Source organism: Aythya ferina (genome assembly GCF_964211825.1).
Source record: "Aythya ferina genome assembly, chromosome: 1".
NCBI lineage: Eukaryota > Metazoa > Chordata > Aves > Anseriformes > Anatidae > Aythya > Aythya ferina.
Window position 1 is genome coordinate 143,996,592 of NC_140296.1, and position 26,400 is coordinate 144,022,991.

At 40.4% G+C, this 26,400-nt stretch overlaps 1 long non-coding RNA gene across 2 annotated transcripts; it reads left to right on the plus strand.

Annotated features, from left to right (window-relative positions):
• Nucleotides 1-1,556: 1,556 nt before the first annotated feature.
• On the plus strand, nucleotides 1,557-26,106 carry LOC311430087. 2 transcript variants are annotated; one of them, XR_014688547.1, is made up of 3 exons: nucleotides 1,638-1,679; nucleotides 23,502-23,679; nucleotides 24,966-26,106. It is a non-coding gene; the product is annotated as an uncharacterized lncRNA (long non-coding RNA). The 2 variants fall into 2 exon arrangements; XR_014688546.1 differs by lacking the exons at nucleotides 23,502-23,679; nucleotides 24,966-26,106 and adding an exon at nucleotides 2,754-4,055 and having other exon boundaries at nucleotides 1,557-1,679.
• The last annotated feature ends 294 nt before the right edge of the window (nucleotides 26,107-26,400 follow it).

Consider the following 26,400-nt stretch of genomic DNA (forward strand, 5'->3'; position numbering starts at 1 on the left):
AACCAGCAGGGGGGCCTGGTAATGCTAATAGGCTTAATCACACTGATAATGTCTGTCCCAATAGCTTGGGGATGGAAAAGGGGAGGGTGGTACCTTCACATTTTATGGATGTTTGCCTTATTGTTGATTATGCTACCCATGTTACCAGGTGTTAGGAGCAGGGGGTACTTGTCACAGTCCCCCTCTCAAAAGAAGTTTTTCTCAAAAGAATGGAAACAATTACTTGTGGACAATGAAAAACATACCCCAAACTGTATCTTGAGGCTGGAAAAACTTACCCCAAACTGTCATGCTGTTAGGAGATCTCACTGTTTCCCCTTTTGATATGGGTCTCTCCAGGCATCCAGAATTCACCTAATCAACTCGTATTTAAAGCAGTGAGAATTTAGCAGTTCTCATATCAGCCCAAGCAGGGTGCCTCCGAGGAGGGAGACTGCTCAAGCCTTTCCCTGGGTTCTTATACCCCTACGGTCCTTGTTTTGCCAGCTAAAATCTAATCAGTTCTTGACACATATGTTATGTTCCTTCAGACTGGTGGTTCCTTCTTGTGGGGCAGGATGTCTTTTTATCTCCCGAGTATGTCTCTCATCTGGTGCTGGCCTTGGTCAGCATGTTTTTCTTCCTCTTATCAGTATCATTCAGACCTTAACGCAATGTTGCTCAATGCTGGTTAATCACTCCTACATACTGTGTTTGGGTTATGCAGAGTTCATGCTGTGGCCTAAGGCCTCACCAAATCTACTCTACTAAAGTCAAGTAACAGCTACCCGAGTTCCTCACATACCAGCAGCTTGTTTCCCTTTTAGTGTCCTTCCTTTTCTTTTATGTACATCCCTACTTTCTATATGTAAAAAGCCCAATTTGCCTCTGGGTATTCAGGTATAATCTCCGCAGGCATACATATAGAATTAGAGTAAACAGGCACGAATACCAACATTATAATCAATACAATGACTGGATGTAACATAAGACTTAGGACCCCTGTAGCAGGGGGAGACAATCCCAATAGTGCTTCCCACCAGTGGTATCCACCATCCTTAATCCTCTCCAGAACACAGTGTATTTCCTTTGGATCATGGTGGATGGTATCTAAGGCTTTCTCTCCATGATTTTGTATATGCTTTAATAATTTGTGCACACAGTTTGTGCATGCTACAGTGCTACAGTACTCGACTTTTATTTAACTCAATAAGAATTTAATGGTGCCCATATATCAGCTCAAGCTGGGTACCTCCAAGGAGGGAAATTGCTCAAGATTTTCCCTGGGTTCTTATACCCCTACAGTCCTGGTTTGCCAGCTGCAGTCCAATCAGTTCTTGACATACAGGTTACATTCCTTCACATTGGCGGTTCTTTGTTGTGGGGCAGGATATCTTCTGTTATCTCACAGGTATGGCTCTCATCCGGCTGCCCGGGGTCAGCCCTTGGGTCAGACCCCAACACAGTGCCACTCAGTGTTGCTTAATCATCACTACAAATCAGGTTTGAGATCTGTGGAGTTTGTACTGTGGCCTAAGGCTTTACCAGATTTCCTCTACTATTGTTAAGCAATAGCTCCTGAGTTCCTCGCATACCAGCAACTTTTTTTCCATTTCAGTGTTCCTGTCTTATGCTAAAACGATACATCAGTGCTTTTCACAGCCCTTCTGTTTGCTGGGTAGCTGCACCAACATTTACCAGTGAGTAGTCAAGATTTCTCTTAATTCATTAAGACTTCAATGTTTGAGTCTTCTGTTTCACATGGATGTCAGATAGCTTTCCAGTTACTACAAAGAAGTGGACAGGGTGGATGTAAGAGCATTGCCAGCTAATATGTTTTTACTAGACTAATGTAGATCAGGCTAATGTCCTATCTGTCCATACTTCTGCTGCTATAAAATGTGCTTTTAATTCCTCTCCTAAATAGCCTTCTGCCAAGATCTCAGACACACATTTGATAGTTTATTTTACTGCCCTAAGACAGGATCCAAGAATGGTGCTCAAATGTAGCCTTTTAATGGCAGCAACAGATTTAATATGTGTCATAAAAGACTACTTGGTTAACGTTTTTAGCTGCTTTTTAACTGAATGTTATACACAACCTTTTTCTGACTGCTCTGGGGCTATGGAGTAAGTTCTTCAGTGTGAGTGAGATCTTGCATATAAAGTGATCTCCATGAAAGCATCGTCTACTCTAAAATGCTCTTGTTCAATTACTTTATCAATTAAAATTACAATGTATCGTGAAACAGTCCTGTATCATCTCTTAAAGAGAATGACAAAAACTGTTAGATGGGCTATGAATAACCATGGTGAGACCAAAGGCCATTAACATACCTTGTCCCCTTAACAGTATTCAGCACAAAGGTTCTTCTATATAGCTGGCTTTAGTGACACATCTTTACTAGCAGAAACTGGTAAGCCTCAGCTGTGAGACTTCCTTATGAGGAAACTGATGTGAACTATATATAATTGTATTCAACTTGTCTTCAAGTCTCTCTCTTATTTTTGTTATAGCCATCTGCTGCCTTTATCATAGATACAAATTGTTAGTTATTTGTTGTCATAGTTATCTCGTGGGTATCCCATAATTATCTCATTTTTGCTGCAAGATATGAGATAACCATATCATAATAATGCCAAGCTATTACTGTATCTGGTCCTGTTCTTGAGTTATTGCATTTGCATGTTATAGTCTACCTAAGCTATTCAAAAAATCATGGTCAATTCCTACTGCAATAGCACTGTTGCATGATCTTGTTCTTCCCTGCCAGCAACTTGGTGGAGAACCTGAATGTGGTTATAACTTTGCTCAAGTGAGAAGACAGGATGAAGGGCTGTAAGCTGCCATGTGACTGGTCAGAAAGGAGTGTTGTGTGAATGCTGTCACCCTCAGGACTGGGATGTACTAGTGGATTCTTGTTCCACTGCCAGGCTGAGATATGCATAGACAACCTCTGAAGCCCTAAAGGAGAGGAATGAAATGTTGCACTGAAGCACTCCTTGTGGGAAAGCTGTCAGCAGTTGTTCAGAGAGCTAGAACAAGTCCTGGAGACATTGCAGCCTGTCCACAGCAAGAAAAAGAAATGAAAGGTGACACTGAGGGAGAGGATACTTATGGATTTGGAGCACTGCCAGCTTGAGTGAAGATAAGGAAGATAAGGAAGATAAGGAAGATAAGGAAGTATGGCCAGCTGATGGCTTATGCAACTGCAGAGCAAATGGGAATTGCAAGGAAGAGGAGGAAAATATTTGCTGGAGTGTGTTAAGACCTAGCCAGAAAAATGCAGTTTAGAGAAAGAAAAAACAATCTTGATGTGGGGAGTTTGAATGGAAATGAAATAATCTCCTGAGGTGACATGCAGACTCCAAGATGCTGTAAAACTGCTTTGGATGGAAGAGACTGATGTGTGCATGCTCTCCATCTTGCTCTCACCCCCTCCATTCCTCCCTCCCTCTCTCTCCCACACTCCCTCACATCCTTCAGGTAGTGAATCAGGCAGGAAAACATGGGGAAAAGGCACAGGTGTTACTATAGGAATAGTGCTAGTTCAAGTTGCTTAAGGATGGGAGCTGCTGCTGGCCTATTTAAGGATTGTTGGTGTGAGGACAAAGATATAGGAAGGCTACTAAAAGCTGCTGCAGCTTTTAATTGGATTTGACAGTTCCCTACATGTGACTAATGGTTGGTAACATCTTAGTGGAGTGTCTAGAAGACAATACAAAAACTGATAGCAGTGGTGAACAACTAAAAATTGAGGTGACAACCCAAAATGTTGGCCTGAAAGCATACTTGCTGGCTCCAGTCTTCTCAAAATCAGAGTTATGTGGAGATGGAGCGGGGTCCCACTCAAAATGTGTGGGTAAAACGGAGAACAAAGGAATCCAAGTCAGATATAAGCCTGGACCTGTAAACATGGTACAGTGGTCCACTCATCTCCAAAAGATGGAAATCCAGTGGTGGTACCGGCTCTGGACACTGTAACATTACTAGCCAACTCCTTGGATGAAGAGTGATGAGTAGACAGGTGAGATGTTGTATAGGCTCAAGATTTATTATCTGTTATTAAAGGGTAATCATAAACATGGATGTGTGCAGCTTGTCTGTGTGGATTTTGTGCATGTAAATACAGAACATTAAGACAAATAAAAGCTATTGTCAATGTTTCTCAAAGGTGGTGGTGTGATGAAGGGATACATGTCACACCCTCCAATACATATATATATATATATATATATACATTTAAATTTCAGTCACTATCCCAAGAAAATAGATGCAGGTTGAAAACTGAAATCAAAAGGGGATGGTCACCCCAAATATGAACATAATCTAAAACACTAATGCATTTTCCTTCCAACAACAATAAAACAGCACTTACATATGCAGCAATGCTGTTCAGTATCTGCATGCCCAGTTCTGAAGACAGAAAACCAAGTGGTGTTTTTCAGAGTTTCATGCTGATAGTGTGGAGGCAATTCCACCTCTGCAATGAGAATGAATGATTTTTTTCATGGGGAGCTTGGTGTTTTCTTTAACTTGGTATTCTCTTTATCTGTATACCACCCATGAAGTAGATAATAGCCTTCATGCATACTTATTAATCAAGATAAGTTGGTTTACTTCATATGTAGAATAAGAGTCTTTTGGAGTGTGGTATCTGTTTTTTTCAAGCATGGTTCAAGACAGCTGCATTACATTCTTTGTCTTGTATACATTTAGTTTAAAGTTCCCATATTTCTCAGGGTTGCTAGGTATATTACACAGCAATGGAAAAACCTCTCTATATACATGTGCACGTGTTTAAAATACATTTTAAAATATTATTGACATCTATGTGTGGCAATGTAATCAATACACATTTATGCTTGATTCTTTTGGGGTTTCCTTTTCAAATGTTTTGAACCTTGTCCAATGAGGATGTTCAGCACTATAGTAAATCAGGTACAGCATGAAGCAAAACATCTAAACTGAAAGGAATGAGGAGCTGAAGAGCCTTGAGACCACCATATTTTTCTGTTCTTGTTGCATTGGCTTGCTAATGTAGCCAAAACCTGAATCGATGCCACTTAATCTGTTTTAGATCTCTTCAACCTACTTGTAAAGGTCTCCAAAAGAAGACAAGCATATTTTGAATGCAGTTGAAAAGAGCTGTTAGAGATCTGTTGGTACAAGTTGGTTGCTTTAAGTGCAGAGATTTTAAAGTCTGGCAAGGCTCTCGGTTCACGTGATTTTTCAGAACAGAAGATTTAATTAGCATTTTTTAATGTTCTGTAAAGAGTATCAGCGTCACTAGCATACTGCCCAGCACATTGAATGCAGACAGTACAGCACCACCAGGAAACAGGCCTTGCAGGACCTGTGTGGATGCATTCGTACATTGTGATCCTCTCAGGAAGAATACAGGCAGCTGTTTTAGAAGGGTCATGCTCTGTCTGCTTAAGGCTATGACGCCAGTACATAAATCAGTATATATGTCTGGTACAAAGTGCCAGACTCTTCAGAATGTACTGGAAGATAATGCTCAACATCTTTGGGCAATTCCAACAGAAAATCAAGCAAAGCACCTGGTTTAGGGTATTCTTGCTAGAGACATGTTCTTGCTAGTAAAGGCAAGAGGCATTCTAGAGACAGATGTTAGTGCCTTGAACCTAGCCAAGTGCTTGCCAATAGAAAAATCTCCCGTTGTCCCTTCTGAAGATAAGCACTGGTGTTTCCTGGTGCTGAGATCCCTGACAGCAGTGTTACATTCTTGCTTCTGGTGCAAGATACCCACCATTGTTAGAAAGAGGAGAAAAAAAGAATTACTGTTGTCTTTTCTCATGCTTGATTTCATTTCCAGTATTTGAGGGTCCTTAGCAATATTCTTCATTCAATGCAGTTGCTGCTACTAGCTTCCAGTTTCTTCAGTTGTTTCTGTAGAGATGTCTCAATTGCATATATATGGTGAACTAATTTTGGCAGCTAGTGTTGCTTTTTAAGCTGTAGTACTTTTGATGTTCTGGATTGTTTAGGATGCAGAGGTCAAGAAAAGCCATTGGAGCTGGCAACACTGGTCACTGGAATAGTGCGAAGATGTGACACAAGATGGAAGTAGTGCTTGGTGGAACTTTTAATTAAATATTCCTTCATTGAGGTAACTTGATCAGTTTCTGTTTCTGTCATTCTGATTTGGTATCAGCAGAGGTCATTGCAGTTTGTGATGTGTGAATGCATATCTCTAGTCCAATAAATATGGTGATGCCTTCACAAATTACAGGTCACACACTTTAAGTTAACAGTACAGGTCTCAGGACTTCAGGACTTCTCAGGACTTGTAAAACTTTACCCTGCACTGGTTGTGGCTTTCCCAGAGCACCAGAGCACTCTTAGCTTTTCAGAAGTAACTGCATTTTTTTCTGACACTTTTCCATTGCATTTTTTTTTTTTTTTTTTTTTTTTTTTTTGCTTAGCTTTGTACATATATGATTGTGCACTCTAACTACAGCTTTTAAACAGATGGTTTTAATGAGCATTTATGCTGAGTGGAATGAACTATTTATGACTTCTGCCCAAAGATGTAGTGCAGGGGAGTATGTGCATGGGATAACAGAGGCCTTGAAAGTGGACACACAGGATGGTGCTAAAGCTGGTTACCAGTGGCCAGTTGCTGATAGCTAAAAGGAATGCAAACTGGGGAGTTGGGCAAAACTAGCCTTAGGGGTGAGAAAGAAAAAACAAAGTATCAATCAGTCATAAAACATAACATACTGATTGAGGTTAATAGGGAGGAATATAGAGAGTTTGACCTTGCTATGACTGTTAGGTGCCTGAAGAAAAAGTCCTGAATAGTGGTGAATTTTCTGATAATGGTTTACTTTAAAATGCAATCTGACATTCAAACAAAAAAAGATCTGAGGTTGATAGGTCTTAACCTGATCTATTTTGTCAGGGAATTTTTATTATTTCAGTGGTACTACTTGAAATCACCTTTTGACAGCAAAGTACAGAATATGAAGTAATTTTTCTCAAATGGCCACATCTAATCACTTTATTCAGCATGCCATCACAGAGAAACTTAAGCTTTTTTGTTCCTATTCAAGTGTTTAACATTCTGTTCCTTTTTGTTAAGCCTCCCATTCTAGGATAATCTAACTATTTGTACGGCCACTTTGTGAGAACAGTAAAAAGGAGCATTGCTACCCATCTACTTTGACAGAATGAAGTCTTTACACTCTTCTTTTCCTTAACCTGAAAAAGTCGAAGACTGTGTTTTTCAAGATTATTCCACCAGCTCAGGAAAAGTGAAAAGCTACACATTCTCTCCATATGCTGTTTCTATCCAAACCGCTGGCTGTTTTCCTAGTTTCTGCACACTTGAAAGGATTTTGGACATATCTGTGTGGGCAGATACATTGTTCACTGCAGCACTGTCTCCAATACTTTTTAATTGGGGGGATCCCAGCAAAAAATGCTGTAGCAGACTTAGATGTATGCACATGACATTTTAAGCTAACAGTATTTGACAAAAGGACAGTGTAGCTTATCTGCAATTAAGATAACAACACTGAGATGAAAATATTCATTAAATTGAAAATAGGAAAAATGCTCATTTCCTTGCACATGACCTTGCAGCTTTCTCCTGTGAACCAGTTTTCGCATTCTGTCCCTGCTTTTTTTGTTAAATGCTGTAACAAGTTTCCGTGGACAGCATTCATGGGCACTGTTAGAGTGACAAGGCAGGCTCAGTGCCCAAAGGAACTCCTAGGAAAAAACACAATCTCATCAGTATTGCAAGAACCTCTTTTTTATTCCCAGTGTTTTGAGGCCCAACTACAGAAAAAGGCTTTAATGGGGTTTATAAAGTTTATGCAGGGCTGGACCTCCCTTGTCCTCAAGGAAGATGCTGCCCCTTCCCAGTGCAACAGTGGGATTCAGAATAAGGCCATTCCCAGCTTGTGCCTTGTCCTGACAAGCTCTCTGCAGCACTCCCCCAGTGTCTCAGCATCTCACCTGAGGGCCATGAATGGCCAGGACTCTTCTGTTTTGGTCATCTGCATGTGCAGATAACTCAGTAACCCTCTGCAAGCTCACATGGAGCACCTTGAGCACCACCTCCTCAATTCTGTCAGCACCGTGTGCCCTGCTCCAGCATGTGCCCCTCAGCAGCTTGATTCTGGATTGGATTTGCAGAGGGGAGATTTGGCACTTCTCTCTGGCCTGGCACACAGCAGCAGGCTGTGCTTCCATTCCTTCCTTGCTTCTGATGCATTTCTGTTCATCCTTCTCTTCTGGTGATCTTCCTGGCCCTGATGTGGCACAGGGCTTTGCCAGAAACACTCAGCTGGCCTGGCAGCTATGGGGAGGTGAAGAGACACTGGCCAGCTGAAGGTGGGGTGGGGATCATTCTTTGCCAAATTCACTATGGGCTCATGGTTCTTGTCACTTCAGCATCCCGCACAATTTCTGGGAAATCCAGGGGAAGTTGTGGTTGATGGCTGCAAACAGCAAATTCCCAGAGATTCCCAGAAGAAAACCAGCAGGATTTGCCAGCAATTTGTGAAACGTAGGCCTTGAAGGAAGTGCTAATAAACTAGTTTACCTGGGATGATAAAAAAAAAAGAAGTGCTTATGTCAGAAGAGAAAACATTGAGAAGACACTCCCTGTCTCCTGTGTTGTGGGTGATGGTGGTTGCTTTTGTTTGATTGTTTTTGTGAATAACACTTCTCAACTTCTTCTGTAAACCAGGTTGACAGGCTTCTTTTTAATGCAGTTTACAAATGGCAGACAAATCCAAATTCCCAGATGGAATTAACTCGTGATGTGATGTAGGCGGTATCATCCTAAAGAAAAAGATTAACAACATGGCATGGGGAAACCCAGGCACAAGCATAGCCAGAGACACTGTTACTTAAGTTTATGAAATGGCATTTGAGTATGTTAACACCGCTGTCCAGAGATGTGCTTGCTTACCTGTTTTCTCATGGGATGGAGGTACTTAAGCAGGTAATCTGGGTAATCCAAGCTGAAGGGAACATTTGAGGAATGATGAAAAAGCTGTTGAGAACCACCAAAGTTCATGGCTTTTTATGGTAGAACCAGAAAAAGAAACTACTACCATCTCCTTCCTCTAGAGACAGAACCTGTTTCACTGTCTACTGATGAAGCCTCTTGTATTTACCATGGAGGATAGCAGGGTTTCAATCTCTTCCGTTTCTAAGAGAAGAGATATATAGAATCTATATTCACTCCAGAGCATTTAAGACAAGGCAAACGTCTGATCGACTCAAAACAGATAACCTGGGCCAGAGTAACTCTGGAAGGCCAACCAAGCTGCTATCTGAAAAACTGGATCTTTTTATCCAGTGTGCAATAAGCCAACTCACACACTGAGGAGATTGTACCCTAACTGCTTTTAGCCACATATGGTCACATGTCACCTAAGGACAACTTAAGGATACCTTCTCCTGCCAACATTCCTTGATTTCTTCCAAAAGGAACACTCTGCCTTTGATCAAAAGAAGCCTAGATGTAAGCAATATTTGATTAAAAAGATATGCAATTAAACACGGAGAATACTTATCTCCAAGGAGGATCACTCTGTCCTTAGAACAACAGCAGATGACAGACATTGTGCAGGGTGTTCCAAAGCCATATAATAATTTTCCATTAGTGCTCTTTAAAGATATTAACCCATTACAAAGCAATACAGCAGAGTTTAAAAGCCAGATAGTCAAACAGCTGACAGAAACTGATGGTTCTGTCTTTATTTCAAAACCAGACACAGATGGCTGAACTTGCTGTTGCTACTTAAAGGCATGAACCTGGACAAATACAAAAATTTTACTCTAGAAACATAGTACAGTTTTTCATGTTTAGAAAGTTCAGCCCTGATAAATTAAGTTAATAAATCTGTCTTCTATGTGTGCTTATTTTCCTACAAGAACACATAATGAATCTTCAGAATAAGTTCTTCATTCCTTGTAAAGAATACAACTGTATGCCTGATGATATTTTTGCTTACTAGTTAAATGAGATTGTAAAGTATTATGAGTGCTGTAATATGTATATATTTTAACATGTGTGACAAGTATTCTGTGAATGCAGGATGTTGGTTAACAGGGTATAAAGTATTTATGTGGATGAATAGGTTGAGAAACTTAGTTCAACTTGGTTGGAATAGTGGGATAGTTAATCTATGTTTAAATTGTTAGGCTGTTTTTAACTTTGCACCTAATCCAACTAAATGCTTTTTGCAGCATGAGAAAAATGTCCTGCTACTCCCATACTGACTTATTGGCAATGCCTCCCCAAATATTTTCAGTGATAATTATTCAAGAAAACATGTTCCCATGAGATACAAGCAAAACCTAGCTTCACTGTGTGACCTTGCTTCCTGTACTGTTAATTCCTGTGTCAGAATAATTTTATTTAACTTTATGTTTGGAAGGGGGAGAGTCACTTTTGAGTCCAGAAAGTCCCTTTCAGACCACGACTAACAAATATTCATGTGATCCTGGAGCAAGGTACCTATTCTGTAAACCTCTTTTGCATAGTAAGAGACATAGAACACCGTGCCATATTCTCCCCACACATCTCCACTTACCCAGAACTATGTCTAAATTGTTTATAACAGTTATAATACATTCACATCATGTGGCTAATGTAGATGTTTTGTGGTTAAGCTCGCCTTTGATAAACACTTTAAAACTAGTCAAACAATATGAAAGAAATCATCACAGACATGGTACACGGCATAATGTATCTGCATATAATAGGTTGTTTTAAAAACCCACAGAAGTGAAGGAGTTCCTCAGAGGCAACAGCACTCCCCATGCAAAAGAAGGAAGCTAATTGTACTGGCCATAAAGCATTCTGTCTTGCAGGCAGGTTTTAATCCAATACTCCCCCAAATCCTCCAAATCCTCCAAACAAGCACTAAATAACTGTGCTGAGACAAAAAATTAGAAGTACTGCAGTGCCAAGGCTTGATTAATCAGTTGGCCTTGAATAATCAGGCCTTAATGAGCCAAAACTATGATTCTTCCTCAATACCTGAAGAACTAATGTCATTGCCATGACATTTGTATCAGTTATGCAGGGTCCCTGCAAACTCCAGCAAAAGGAAATAACTATTTCCTTGTCTTTGTAGATACCATTAAGCAACTTGATTGAAACTTTCTTCTAGAAAAGGCTAGCATAGGGGTTAATGCAATTCTGTAGCTGACAAAACACATAATTTTCAGAAGAGGCACTTCAACTGTTATACAATCCAGTCACACTTCACAGAAGAATTAATTCAATTGACTTGTAAATTACAGGTTATAAAATATATTTTCAAGGTACTAGGTTATTCCCAAATTGATGGGAATACAGATAAACCAAATCAAAACATTTGCAGGAACCCTAAGGAAAATTGTAATTACAACATTTCAGTCATCACAGGTCTCAAAGTCTGAGCCTTTACAACTGTTTTAGCCAAGATTAGCCTATTCAGATCAATGACCAAGCTGAGGTACCCAGAAAGTCTCAGATTTCTTTCAGCAGACCAACTTGCAGACAAAGTAGGCTGCAAAATGACATGTGCAAGACAGCACCCTGTTTAGCATTTAGGTAAAAATCAAATATGGCAAAGAATGTTTCTGAACAGCAAAGGGGCAGATCCATAAGTCACCTCTGAATTTAGCCCTGCACAGGCAATGCATTACCAGCCTAGCTTGGGATGAAGTATTTCTATCAGACTGGGACTCTGTGTGAAAATTATTGTGAGATATGTTCATCTGATTCGTGTCAGTATGGAACAGTGCTAGGGCCGCATGGTATGATGAATGTGACCTTCTGTCTTACATTACATTGTATAACCACATGTTTAAGAAAAACAGAATGGTCAATGTACATAGTTCTTGTACCTTGCAAAGGAATGTTTTAACAATTTGTGTCAATAGAGAGCTGTTCTGTCTCTGGGTCCTGCACTGGCAATTTAATTCTTCCACAGATGTGGTTTGTTCCCTTTCCTCCCAGTGTCCCAGTCTCCCCCTCATTATAGTCAATTTATCAAATCTTCAGAAATATTCCTCAAATCCAGGAGACTATTTGCTTTTGTTATTCTGAACTCTTATTCCTAACAGTTACAGCCTTTTTGCCTCCTTTGTGGTTGATTTAGCACTGCTATAGATGTGACCGCAGTGTCCCTGTGAATGGCCTGTGAGGAATGTTTTAACAACTCGTGAAGTGTCAATAGAGAGCTATTTGTATTTGTATGTTCTTTCTTTGAAGTCTCTGATGTCTGGGGGTTTCAGAACAACTGCTAACAACTAGTAACTGTTATGACTTCTGAATGGGACACTATGCAAGCCTCTGATATCTGGTCAGGTGGCCAGGAGATTAAGGAGAAGAAAGAAGCTGAAAGACGGCTAGAAGACAAAACTTGCAGGGAACGCTGTGTAAGCTTTTGACATGCTGCCAAGGAGTACAAAGGGGAAGGACAAGAAAAAAAACCTGAGAGGAAGACTACGAGCCTTCAGCATGAAAGACCCCCAGAGACCCCCAGGGGGACCACCGGAGACTGATGCGCATGCTCCAGTAGGAGGGTTTGGATCCCAGAAGCTAATTATAATAACCCATTTCTTTTAGAAGTAGTAATGAACATGTATCAGCCTAGGAGCATAAAAATCAGCTGCTTGATGTAACTGGTGCGCGTCTAGGTGGAGCGGAGACTCCCGACGCACCCAGCACTGTTTGCTTACCTCTATTATTTTAATAAATTGTAAACTTTGATTATAATCCTATTTTGGGACTGAGTGATTTATAACATTATGGACAGCCAAGAGAGGAGCTAAACAAATGGTGACTGTGACTGTTGTGACTGAGAATCACTGGCTTGTTTTCATTTGTGTTTTGTCCCCAAAAAAGTTCTGTAAGCTGTTAAGTTTTCTGCATTTTTCTGCATGGCACACATTCTTCAGAGAGGTAAGCCAAGAAAACTGTAGACCTACTTTTAGGGCATTCGGTAAGCCCTTGTGATGCTAAATGACCCTAGGTTGTTAGGTCCATGAATACCTAAATATGCAAAAAAACTTAGCAAGCTTTATTTCAGTATATTCACCTATAAAATGAAAGCATTCTTACTACAAAGGTTCAGAATAATTAGAAAGCATAACAGACAAGACACATCAGAAGCCAGAGATGGGAAGGGTTTTCCTACAGTGGGTCCAGCTAGAACTTGACAATGAAGTAGACAAATAAAACTAGCAATTTGCCTTATTTATGTTGTGTTAGTGCTTGATAATATACAGGAATAAAAAAGCAACTTGAAATTCTTACTTGCAAATGAACTCCAAACTTGTGTCTGGGACTTACGCAGATATTTGCAATATAATTATTCAAGTTTTCCTGAATGAAGTGGGAGTGTAAATGTGCATGGACATGTGAGAAGAAACTGTAGAACAAGGACTAAAATAAAAGCACGTATTGTTACCCACAGTCAGCAGTTCACTTGGATCCCAGTGCAGCCTGTGTATGGTTTCATTCAATAACCAGATAACAAGAAAATGAAGCCATAAGATAAGGTGAGGCAGGACAAATGAACTGGCCTGGAGCCAGAGGATAACTAGATAAGGAAAACAAAAGGACAGTATTGACTCAGCAAAGTTGCCTAAGACTCTTGTGGGGTAAAACAAGATGCCAAGACAAAAGATCACAGTAACGTAATTCCAGAAGGCTATAAAAAGCCTATCCAAAGTCAGTTCTCAGTAGTGAAGAGGGACATGCAGAGAGGATTCACTACCTGGCACATCTTGTCCTACATGTCATGAAGAAACTGCCCTGGCCAAACTACTTGAGCACATGTGTCCAGCTTCTTCTCTGGGTGAAAATGTGAGTAAGAAAAGTCAGCTTATTCGCAAAGTTTAATATGTTTTGTAGTGAGCTTTGTTTCGCCAGCTGCCATATTTGTTTGTAGACAACCCAGTATGGGATTTTGTCTCTTCACTGTAAAAGAAAATGGGTTTGATCCATTCATTAGAAATAATATGGTATGAACCACATACAGTGGCTGCTAATTTAGATAAATTTAAAACAAAACAAAATGAAACAAAATAAAACAAAAAACTAAAAGCTTTCTATACAATGGTTGGATCTATTGATGCAGGGTTTTTTAATTAAAGAATAACAATTACAGCCTGGGGGACAATGCATTGGTCCCAGCCAACATGGGTTCATAAGAGCTGTCCTGTTTAACAAATTTAAATTTCTTTTATGATAAAATCACCCATCTAGCTAATCAAGGGAAACCAGCTGATGTAATTTTTTGTATTTCAGTAAAGCTCTCGATACATTTTCCCATAGGATCCTACTGGACATTTTGCCCAACATACAGCTAGATAAAAACATCACACGATGGTTAAACAATTGGCTGATGGGTAGGGCTCAGAGGGTTGAGGTAAATGGAGCTACATCAGGCTGGCAGCCAGTCACCAGTGGGGTCCCCCAGGGCTCCATTTTAGGGCCAGTTATTTTCAATGTTTTCATAAACGGTTTGGATGTAGGACTAGAAGGTGTTTTGAGTAAATCTGCTGATGATACAAAACTGGCAGGAGTTGTTGATTCTGTTGAGGATGGAAAGCCCTTGCAGAGAGATCTGGACAGATTGGAGAGCTGGGCGATCACCAACCGCATGAAGCTTAACAAGAGCAAGTGGCAGGTCCTGCACCTGGGACGGGGCAACCCTGGCTATATGTACAGACTGGGCAACAAGACAATGGAGAGAAACCCCACAGAGAAGGATCTGGGGGTTGAGGTTGATAGCAAGATGAATATGAGCCAGCAGTGTGCCCTGGCAGCCAGGAAGGCCAACTGTATCCTGGGGTGCATCCAGCACAGCACTGCTAGTTGGTCGAGGGAAAGGATTGTCCTGCTCTGCTCTGCACTGGTGCAGCCTCACCTCAAGTGCTGTGTGCAGTTCTGGGCACCAAAGTACAGAAAGGATGTGAAACTGTGAGAAACATTCTGTAGCCAATAACATAGGCTCAGGTGAGGATCTCAGTGAAGTAGCATTTTTATTCGTGATTGCGATGGCAGGAGTCCCACAAGCAGGAGCGCGCCTACTAGTTGCATAGTACAGTTTATGTACTTTATCTCTCAATGACCGGGACCCTCCCTTTTTTTCCCATTGACTGGGTAGTGCAGGTTCACAACCTATTCAAGGCTTCACAAATAATACATGGCTTTCAGTTGCCATCCTGTTACTTTTCAAGTTTCTCCTGACATTTTTTTTTTCATCTCTGTGAGGTGGTAATATTTCTTCCCTTATCTGACTTGACTTGACACTGTGATTTTCACCTAATTGCACTAAGGAGTCTGGTTGTTGTCTGTATTTTACAACGTTGTCTGGTAAGCTTTGTTATTACTGCAAGCGTATCTCAACATCACATTCCTTCCTCCTAAACAATATAACAACTCTTTGCAACAAAACAAAAGAAAACAAAACAAAAACAAAAACACTCTTTCTTACATTTGGTCACATACATCCTATGCTTTTCAATGGAATGGTAGAGTTTAAGAATTCCACTGAATAGTAGGAGTGACAATTTGGTGACCCTGATGTGATTGTCTTGGGTCTGGAGGCTGTGAATGGCTAACGGAGGCACCCACACCCTTGTTTCATTGTGGCCCTTTGCTGGAAGCATTACGGAGCCCAGCAGTATAAGAGGCAAGTAAAGAACAAGGGGTCTCCCCTTCTCTGGTTTAAACCTGTAATTCTGTGCGCAAAGATCCAAATGAAGATTTATTGTTTCGTGAGCATGCCTTTTGGTTGGGTGGATTCAGTTGCGTGACTGTGTGTAAGGGTGTGGCTGAGATGGGACTCAGTTCCAACGCGAGTGCGGAGCATTCTAAAAGCAGTTCTGATATCTCGTGAGGGACTCAGCTGGTGAAGGAGCAAAGTGATCATTCTAGGTATTCGTGGGTGGGATAACACTCACAAGACACCTTTAGATACAGGCACAGCCAGGAGTTTTGGAACTTTTTTTGTATAAAAAGAAGTTCCAGGAATGGGTTGGGGACAAAGCAGATCCTTAGACTTGGGAGATTTGAGGAGGGGCCTCTGGTTTAAAAAGGGGGAAAACTTGCCAGATACTCCACCAGATAATCCCTTAGAGCTAATGTTAAGATATTGGGATAGTTTTAGAAGCACTAAACATAAGGATAAGGTAAGAATGATTCAATTTTGTATGGTTAAATGATCAAAAGAACTCTTAAGATCCCATGTATTTTGGCCAGTATTTGGGTCCATGGAGGACTGGGTCTGTCAGGCTTTGAACATTTATGTTAATAGTAGAATACCCATGGATCTGGAAGAGAGCAAGTATGCTGCAGCCTGGTTGGGACTAATGTAATCGCCCGCCACTCGTATATTTAATTTAATTAAGTATTGCAATCAGTGGTGGCCGCTATATAAACTAAATGGCCATGTGGCCATGGATCAATCAACTACAACACTGTCTTGCAATTAATGTTGTTTTTGAGGAGAGAAGGAAAATAGGATGAAATGTTATACACTGATATGTTGTTTCAGCATCTTAGAGGGAAAAGGGATGGAATTAAGTTGGCCCCTGACTGAGCCTTTGGTATTGGCATAAGAAAAGTACAGGCTGGAGAAAGATAAAAGAAGAGTTAAAAGGGTTGTTGAAGGTGTTAAAGGTGTGGCATGTAGTATCTGATAGAGCTGTTTGAAGTTGAATGAGCAGGGAAAGAAGATGTAGGAATGTTAATAGTTCCACCTCAATTGGAGGCTGAGATCTCAAAATCACAGGTGTGAGCCCTCTGGGGCAGAGGAACCATGATGGGTCCGAGAGAGGTGTCATGGAAACAGAAAAGCAGCTAACAACCTGAGTTTATGAGTGAGCTCAGATTGCCAATGGGACCGCTCAGGGAACTGCTGACCATTGTATTCCTCTGACTGACCTCCCACTGAGACCCTAATCACCCTGGAAATAATGAACAGTAAATACCAAAATCTGGTTAAACTGGGAATTGAGAATCTGTTCCAACAAGGTCCAAAAGAAACCACTATGTAATTTTTGGACCAACTTTGAAATGCAATGGAAAACAAAACAAAACAAGAAAACAAAAAGAATTTGGACCTGGCTTCAGAATACAAACAGGCAATTGGCTAGCCTCTTTCTAGGGCAATTGTCCCCTGATATCAGAAAGAAATTGTCTTAGGCTGCAGGCAGGAATGACAGGGACCTGGGACTTCTACATTAACAGGTCCACTGGTACTCTCACCAGGGGACACATTTCACATCTAAGGTGTTATGGGACTTACAGAATCACAGAATCACAGAATTGTCTAGGTTGGAAGAGACCTCAAGATCATTGAGTCCAACCTCTGACCTAAGAACCTCTGACCTTAACCATATCCCTAGGCATTAAATGGGAATACCATACTCCATGGCATCCACAAAGTTCAGGATGAGTTGAGAGAATGAATTAAATGATTAAACAAGAATTGGCTAAATTAATGATTGAAACCCAACTGTCTTGGATAAAATGTTTACCATTGGCATTATTGAATATTAGGACTATGCCCCATAGTGAAACAGGTATCTCACCTCATGAGATGCTATAAGGAATGCTGTATTCCCAAGGAATGCCATTGGATTATTCTTTGATAGAGAATTATGAAAGCCAGAAATATGTGATCATGACAGGGAAACAACTACAACAATCGAGGGAAAAAGGAATTTTAGCACAAAACGCCCCACTGGGGTTTGCTATTTATAAGATACAACCAGGAGACAAGGTCTAAATTAAAAACCTGGAGGGAAGAGTCATTGAACCCATGATGGGAGGGACTGTACCTTGTTTTACTTACTACTGAAACAGCTGTGAGAACAGCAGAAAGGGGTTGGACCCACGCATCCAGAGTAAAGGGATGAATTACTACCGAAGCTTGGAGGCTTGAGTCCACTCCTGAGGAACTGAAACTAAAGCTAAAGAAGAACTAATATTCTGGCAATGAGGCTCTGCATGATTTAAGGGCACCAGATAAAGAAGACAAGCCTGAAGGGAGGAAAGGAAGAAGGCAAGACCAGGGCAGGACCCTCCACTGCGGTGTGTATGGTCTACTGAGGGAGGCAACTGAGGGTATTGACCGCCAAGTGAGAAGGCCTCAACTGGACTTCTCCCGCACTAAGGTTAGGTTGTCCTGAGAAAATAACATAAGAACCTTTTTTTAAACCCATATAAAATTGTGATTAGTTTTCCAGGAGCTGGATCACCTCAAAAGGTTGAACGGTAACACAAGCTCAAATCAATCCTGAAAGCGGGCCCAACTCCTTGATTGAAGGTGTTGCCCACACCCTCAAGACTGGATGGCACAAAGGATAAGAAATCCTTTCTTATCTGTCTGATCAGAAGGATAAGAAGGATGGGATGGTCCTTTTCCAAATGAGATGTGGGCCCTAAAGGGACATTATTGGGTGTGTGGCAAACATGCCTACAAGAGGCTACCTGAAAACTGGTTGTGAATATGCTATGTGGGGTACATAAGACCCTTGTTCTTTTTATTGTCACGAATACAAGGAAATCATTTAGGAATAAGATTATATGATGATCTGAATAGAGTAAAACAATCTACTGATGCTTCCTTACCCGGGGGTAGTGCCCAAAAATGGGAAGAGAATGAATGGCCTCCTGAAAAAATCATACAGCATTATGGACTAGCTACCTGAAACCTGAATGAGGTAGTATCGGGGGCCCAAGAACCTATTTATAATTTGAATTTTATAATTAGGTTGAAAGCTGTCCTCGAAATTGTAACCAATCAAACAGTGACAGCTTTGGATCTTTTGGCTGATCAATCCACACAGATGAGGAATGTTATCCTTCAACATAGAATGGTTTTAGACTACTTACTAGCAGAAGAAGGGGGAGTGTGTGGAAAATTGAATGACTCTAACTGTTGTTTACAAATTGATGATAATGGAAAAGTGGTTAAACAGGTAACAAGGGAAATTAGGAAATTAGCCCACGTCCCAGTACAAACTTGGAAGGGTATGGATTGGGATTTGTTTTCATGGCTGCCCAGTGGACCATGGGTTAAAAGGATGTTATTTTTATTTTTATTTTTATATGGTGTAATGATGTTATTGTTTATACCTTGTATGATTCCTTGCTTTACATTATTGATACGCCAAATAATAAATAGTACCTAATTTGTGATGACTTCGGTAGAGAAGAAAGGTGATGTGTCAATAATGATGCTTAAGAAATGGACGCCCCAAGAACCAACTGATGAAATCCAGTTGTCCAGTTGTTACTGGCAAAAGTTGAAGAAGAGACACAAATAAAAAATATTAAAAAGATGAGGGATTGTAAGGAATGTTCCAGCAATTCGTATCAATAGAGGGCTTGAAGGGTAAACCTTGGGTCTCTGATATCTGGGGGGGTTCAGAATAACTGCAAACTGTTGTGACTATTGCATGGGACACTACGCAAGTCTCTGATACCTGGCCAAGAGATTAAGGAGAAAGGGGAAGCTGAAGGACGACTAAAAGACAAAGCTTGCCTGGGACGCTGCACAAGTCTCTGATATCTGGCTAAGATGGACAAAGGAGAAGGACAAGGACAAAGCCTGGGAAGAAGACTACAAGCCTTCAGCACGAGAGACCCCCAGACAGACTACCAGAGACTGATATGCGTGCGCCAGTGGGAGGGTTCAGATTCTGGGAACTAATTATAATAACCCTGCCTTTTCTAGAGGTAGTAATGAATATGTATTAGCCTAGGAGCATAAAAAGCAGCCGCCTGATGTAACGTGTGTGTGTGTGTGTTGGAGGAGCCCAGACTCCCCACGCACCCTTTTATTGACCCCATAAATAAATCTTACAAAGCTAAATTGACTCGGAATTTATAACAGGAGTTTAAGATGCATATGTGCTCTTAGTCATATGGTCTGAATTTTTGGGTAGACTTGTGTGGTGCCAGGAGCTGGACTTGATGTTCCATGTGGGGATACACACGGGAACTTCAAACTTGGGATATGGTATGATTCTATGATTGTAACTAAAAGTAGAGTTAAAAGAATGTGTCGGTGACATAGAGACAGATGGTGGCTGTTATCTTGATTGTTATCAATATTACAGTACATCAAAGGGTAGACCGTAGCTCTGAGCGGACCAGCTGCTGGGTAGGTGTTTGCTGATAATAAATACATTTAGAAATAAAGAAAAGAGAATGTAAGTTTTGTGGAGGAGTATCCATCCATTCTCAGGAAGACAATTCAAGAGCAGGGGCCTAGTCATTGGACTGATAAAGTGAGATCAGAAAATGCAGCTTTAACTGACAATGAGAAAAGTTTTGATTGACATCTTTATGTAAAATATGTAAAAAGAAGCAAACTAGCATCTGCTTTATGCCATCCAAAAGGGCCCTCTCACAGGAAAAAAAAACAACAATGTGTTTACTCTCAGATATAGAATAGCCAGATGGGAAGTACAACAAAAGAATTACACTTTTCATGTACTAAACCAGGGAATACAAGAGGGGGTTATAGACCTCCATGTACACTTAATCACTATTGCACAGAAGGTAAATTAATTGCAAGTGTATCAGAAGCAGGTGACAAGTCTGCAAGTTTGGTAAAGTTGACCTTAGAAAATCAACACTATGGCAATACAAGAGATAAGGTGCAATGAATTCTTGATAAATGAGTGATGTTATTGTGTCTCAGTATAGCAAAACATAAGCTATAAGGGGGCTGATACCTGACATCAGTTTCACTGAAACCAAATGAATTTTTGGCTAGGCACTGGTCTCTTTGGAAGGAGATGTAGTTTATTGATAAACAATTATTCTCTTTCTTTTTCTTCTTAAAGAATTACCTCCTTTTACATTGGTACATTACCACATATACACTAACTCTTTCTTGATTAGTGTTCTCTGGCGAGGAAGTGCCACTAATTTTGGATCAACTCGTGCTGGTTTCATGTCAACGTTTTCACATCCACAGTAGTTTCTTTTAATAGGGGTAACAACTGTTTTGCAGCAAGAGGTGTCAGTTCTTTTTGGATTCCAATACAAGAAGTGCACACACACTCGATAAAAATAGTTATTTTATTAATATCCAAGAAAATGTGATAATAAGTTATAAAATCTTATTCCTTTCTGCTGCTGGGGACCCTGAGATGATACAGCATTGGATGGGCCTGTGTAGATCCAGTCAGCTCTGTGCTTAGCTGCATTCTTACAGAAGTTTGCTCACAACATAGATTCATCAGCTCCAATAGCAATCAGATCTGGTATGTAGACTTAGCTTTGAAGAGTCCTTTGGTAAGGCACCTTAATATCCTTTACCACATTAATAAACTTACAGTTCCTGGGATCAATAATCTGCAGTTTGTGATCAAAGTTGCACAATATTTCAAGTGGACAGAACAATACACTACATAAGGGCTTAAACACACCTTGATTAATTACAAAATGATTAAATACACATTGATTACTTGCACATCTGTTAGGGTTAAGCAACAGTCACATGATATTGATGACACAGAGGCAAAAACCTGGGTTAGATATATGGATCACTTGCTCCTCTTAGAATTTTCTTCCAGGCTGCCCATTACAAATGATATATGTAGAAATCCTATAAGTCAGCAAAAGATTTTCTACAACTGCAACTGTCAGTAGAAAAAGCTTTAGAAGTTTGTGGGGCACATGGGAGACTGGTGAGGAAAGCTATCACCAGGTTATGCTAAGGCACAGACTGGTGTTGGTGACAATGTTATAAAGTAAGTCTTTAGTATAGCTAGAACCACAGGAGATACAAAGCAAGAAACTTGAACAGGAACCAAGAGGGTGTTAGAATTGATTGAGCAGAGGAAATTCAAAATAATTTGAAGTAAAGTCCAGTTAATGCAGACTGATAAAAGACAATTGGAAATAAAATTTTAACATCATGAACATCAAATAGCAACAACACACACACACACAAAACAACAACAACAACAAAAAGCACTAAAATCTTTGATTGAAATGCTAGCTCATGTAAGGGATTGCTATGAATGGTGTTGGAATAACTGCATCAGCAATTTGTGCCTGCATACTTTTAAATATTATAGATATAGCTAGCACAGTAGAAAGAAGAAAACAGAGTGGAAATGGGATCCATGGAAAGGAGTGGCTGTAAGATGATTAAAATTGGCAACTTTTCAAGCTTTTCAAGGACCGCTCTGGATGACCATGAATGCTGATATATGATGGAAAGTGGCCCAGCAATCACAGCCGCCAACTCCCTCAGCACCCTTGGGTGGATCCCATCTGGCCCCATGGACTTGTGACAGTCCAGGTGGAGCAGCAGGTCTCTGACTGTTTCCACCTGAACTGTGGGGGGTTTATTCTGTTCCCCATCTCAGACTTACAGGTTGGGAGGCTGAGTACACTGATGATAAGTAGTCTGGCTAGTAAAGACAGATGTAAAGAAGGCATTAAGAAACTCAGCCTTTTCTTTATCCTCAGTAGTCATGTTCCCCCCTGTGTCCAGTAAAGGATGGAGATTCTCCTTGGCCCTCCTCTTGCCATTAATATTTTTATAAAAACATTTTTTTGTTATTCTTAACCATAGTGGCCATGTTGAGCTTGTACATGCACACAACCTGAAGGTGGTTCCAGTTCTGAAATCACCAGTTCCAGTCACTTACAGGTACCCTCAGTAGATTCTGTGCATGGTCAAATTACATGTCCCTTATGCAGTGTTTGGCTCACAGCTTTTATTTTTCTTCAGTACTGTGCTTCAATATGTAACATTTTTGTGAAATAATAATAATAATAATAATAATAATAATAATAAACACTTTGCAAGCATAAACTATATACTTTTTGTATAACTAAAGTCTTAGCAGCAAAGCATCATTAGTAGACCAGTGACAATGGTCACACAAATTGTCAAATTTGTATGAATAATACAGAAAAAGCTAAAATAATTAGCAGTTAAAACAGTTGTACAGAAACTTCCCAGTATCTATGCCTGTTCCCTTTTGTTGGTTTCACCCTTCTGCTACCCCTCTGGCTCTTAAGATTGACAGTGATGAGTCACTGCTGCCCCTTAGTCTGCAATGGGAGCAATTTGGTGTTGATGGTGGGGGTTTCTTCCATAATACCTGGATACTTGCTCTTTGTTCCCCTTGTTATCCTTAAAACCGGATTTACCCGGCTCCCAAGGTTACATTCCTTCAATGACCAGTAATTGACCACAGGGGATTTGCTTATAACCCTGGGGCCTCTGGTATCTGGTGCCTGTGCTTTCAAGGCCTCAGCTATCATCCTGTGCATTCCTCTCCATTCCAAGGTCATACATGATGTGTGGAAGTGACTCACAACCATAGGGTTGCAAAGTAGATATATCTTATTGCGGTGCACCGAGTGCACTGGGAATAGCTTACCTCAAAAATGCGTGCCTTCCTGGTAGTTTCTCACAGTTTTATACATGAATACTGTTACATATTACATGAGCTCTAATACATATTCGTTCTTTTCCACTAAAAGGCAGATCTCTTCCTAGTACTCATTTCCATACTCCTCACCCTTAGCTCCTCCTGGTTGTGCCTACGCAATGTAGCCTGGTGGTTGCTGGCTGGGGTCTTTCACGATGAAGGCAACGAGGAAGAGGAGGTTAAACTTTTTACCTTCCTGGACTTTGACCTTCTGTTGGACAGTTCTTAAGGTAGGAGTTTTTTGCCTTGTTTCCTGCCAGTAATTTGTTTATCCTTCCCTTATCCGTCGGCCTTGTCAGTGTGAGAGATATCTTCCATTTACATCTGCTTTTCATAATGTTCTTATCCATATTCCTTGGTAAACAGCTTATTTTACCATATATGTAGCTAAATATTAATTCAGATAAGTTTTAGCATCTTCCCCATCTCAACAGACAGTTCCCTCTGCAACAAATAATGACCTATTTTCACTAACAGCTATTAAAGAAATCCATTAAAGTGACTATAGGACACACTTGCACAAAACTAACTAATGTTAATACAAGTTAGGTATTTATTATAGGTGATCTGATCATTAGACGACAGATGTTGCAGTTTAACAACCCCAGGCAAGGACCCAGACTGGACAAGACAAGCCTGGACAAAGTCAGTTCTGGAAAATCCCACCCCTGAGACTGTGTAAAACTTAATTTCTTAATAGCATACATTATGTTTTCTATGATGTAGTTTAACATAATTTAAGACATAGTATCTTGATAGTGTTATCTGGATGTCTAGTCTTAGCAGTCCTGGCATTTTCCAATACAGTTCTCTTCTAGGGTTAATGACTAGATCCTACACACTTTCTTGTTCTACTATCCCTGACAATTCACCTTATATATCAATGTTAAAATAATATGTGCATGCAACACTTGTTCCTAGTATCTATTATGGCATATTACTGGTATGGGTTTAAATCGTTTTGATTCTCTTCAGGTTATGATGCTACACCCTTAGCAAAACACGAATATCCAACCACTGCAAAAGAATAGCCTATGTGGAAGAATGTAGAAAGTTTTGAAGCATGAATGCATAATTTCAGGCCAAGAAAAATTTGGTTCAGTAATAGAAGTTCAACATTGAGTAGAAGATGGTACATTACATGTGCCGCAACATGCTTGAGGACGAAGTTCTGGGAATGCTGCCAAGCCCGTAATCCCAGCATGCAGATCTGCAAGTGATCAAGGCTGGTTGGTTTGAAGGTCAGATTATTGTGTTCAGGGAACATAGTTTTGCATATGTCCTTGAGCCAGAAGATGGTGAAAGTCAGGAGATGGAAAACTTATTTCAAATAGGGATCCATGTTAAGAGATTGATAAATAGATGGGACATTGTATGAACCATTTGTGGGTTAGACACGTAAAAACTCATCAGAGGAACAGAATTAGGAAGCTGAATGGTGGATATGCCTCTTAAAGTATTTGGCAGCCTAAGGCATGTGACGCAATCAGTAACAGCAAATATCAGTGCCCAACAGAAACATGAAGATGAAGAAAACATGAAAGAGAAAGGAAGACAGAGGAATACATAAACATATGCCATAATATGTTACATGACAACTGGAAATGTATCCCACATGTACGATTCCACAGGTCACTGACTCAACTGGAGGCCTTTGCTTCAAGATGAAGTGCCTATAACTATCCTCCAAGATGTGAAGATGGAGAAGAGGTTGCAATTGATGAATAACCCTCAGTCATCCTGATTTCACAAAAGTGGTACATGAAAACATAACTGTTACAGAGTTATTACAGAAGAGAGTGCATAGTAATTTGGAAGGACATAAATGACCAATTATTCCTGATCTTGGCAGTTTTAAGAAGCTCCAGCTCATTGGCATCTGGAATTTAGCTCTTTCCAGACTTTCTTTTTAGAATAGATATGCTCTTCATTATGCCCCTAAGTTTACTAGAAACTTCTTAAGAAGGAGATATTTTAGTCTAGTTATCAGGGATGGATCAGAATGGTCAGAAATACAACAGAAAATCAGGTGGAATTTTATAAATAATGGTGTCTGTCTGAATATGTATCTGTGGAGGTGGGGGACGCAGCTTTATGTATGAAGTTGTTGACTGAAGAACACGATTTTCAGGATAAAGGAAAAGGTCCATCTGTGACTATAAATAGGATGGGTTCTCTGTCAAATCAAATCAGTGAAATGCCAGAGTGAAAAATGGAGACATGCATAACAGTTGAAATGTGTGGACAGCAAAGGGCATTCTGCCATTTTAATATACCATAGATATCAGCATTATTCATAGGAAGGGGGGGACTTGGAAGTTTGGCAAGGAGTCAAGGACATGACATGGCTGTGTGTTCCTGACCTAGTCCCAGTTCACGAAGTGAACATCCTGCCCCTGCTGATAATCATTAGGTCACTGTGACTCAAGCTTCTGATTGCAACTTTGCATTGTTTGATGTGTAACCACATAGGCATGATAATATATTATCTACTGTCAAAAATGAAAGAGTATATAAGTTAAGGCAGGGATGTCCCTGAGCTGAGTACCAGTTGGAATCCTGTCCCGACAGTCGGCTTCCCTTGTCCCTCCATGGAAGGGAACTTGCCATACTCTTTGGAGTGTGAGTATATTACTAATAAACTAATAGCTGTCTGACCCCTGTTGTGGTCTTGTATTTTGCCCGATGGTGTCCAATAGCACAATCGTTTCTGAGAACCTTTACACCTACATTCATATATTGTTCAATGATCCACTCTACTCCTTCGGATATCATTGAATAATACAGGTTGCATGACTTTTGGCATTTCTGGCTTTAAAGTTGTAGACGGAGATGATCAAAACCCTTTTTCTATAGGTCAGTGGGCATGACAGAAGTTTGAAGCAAGAGCAGAACAGGGACAGGGTGCTAGGGGATCCCCAGGGCAATCAGGGTCACAATATGGTGGCCAC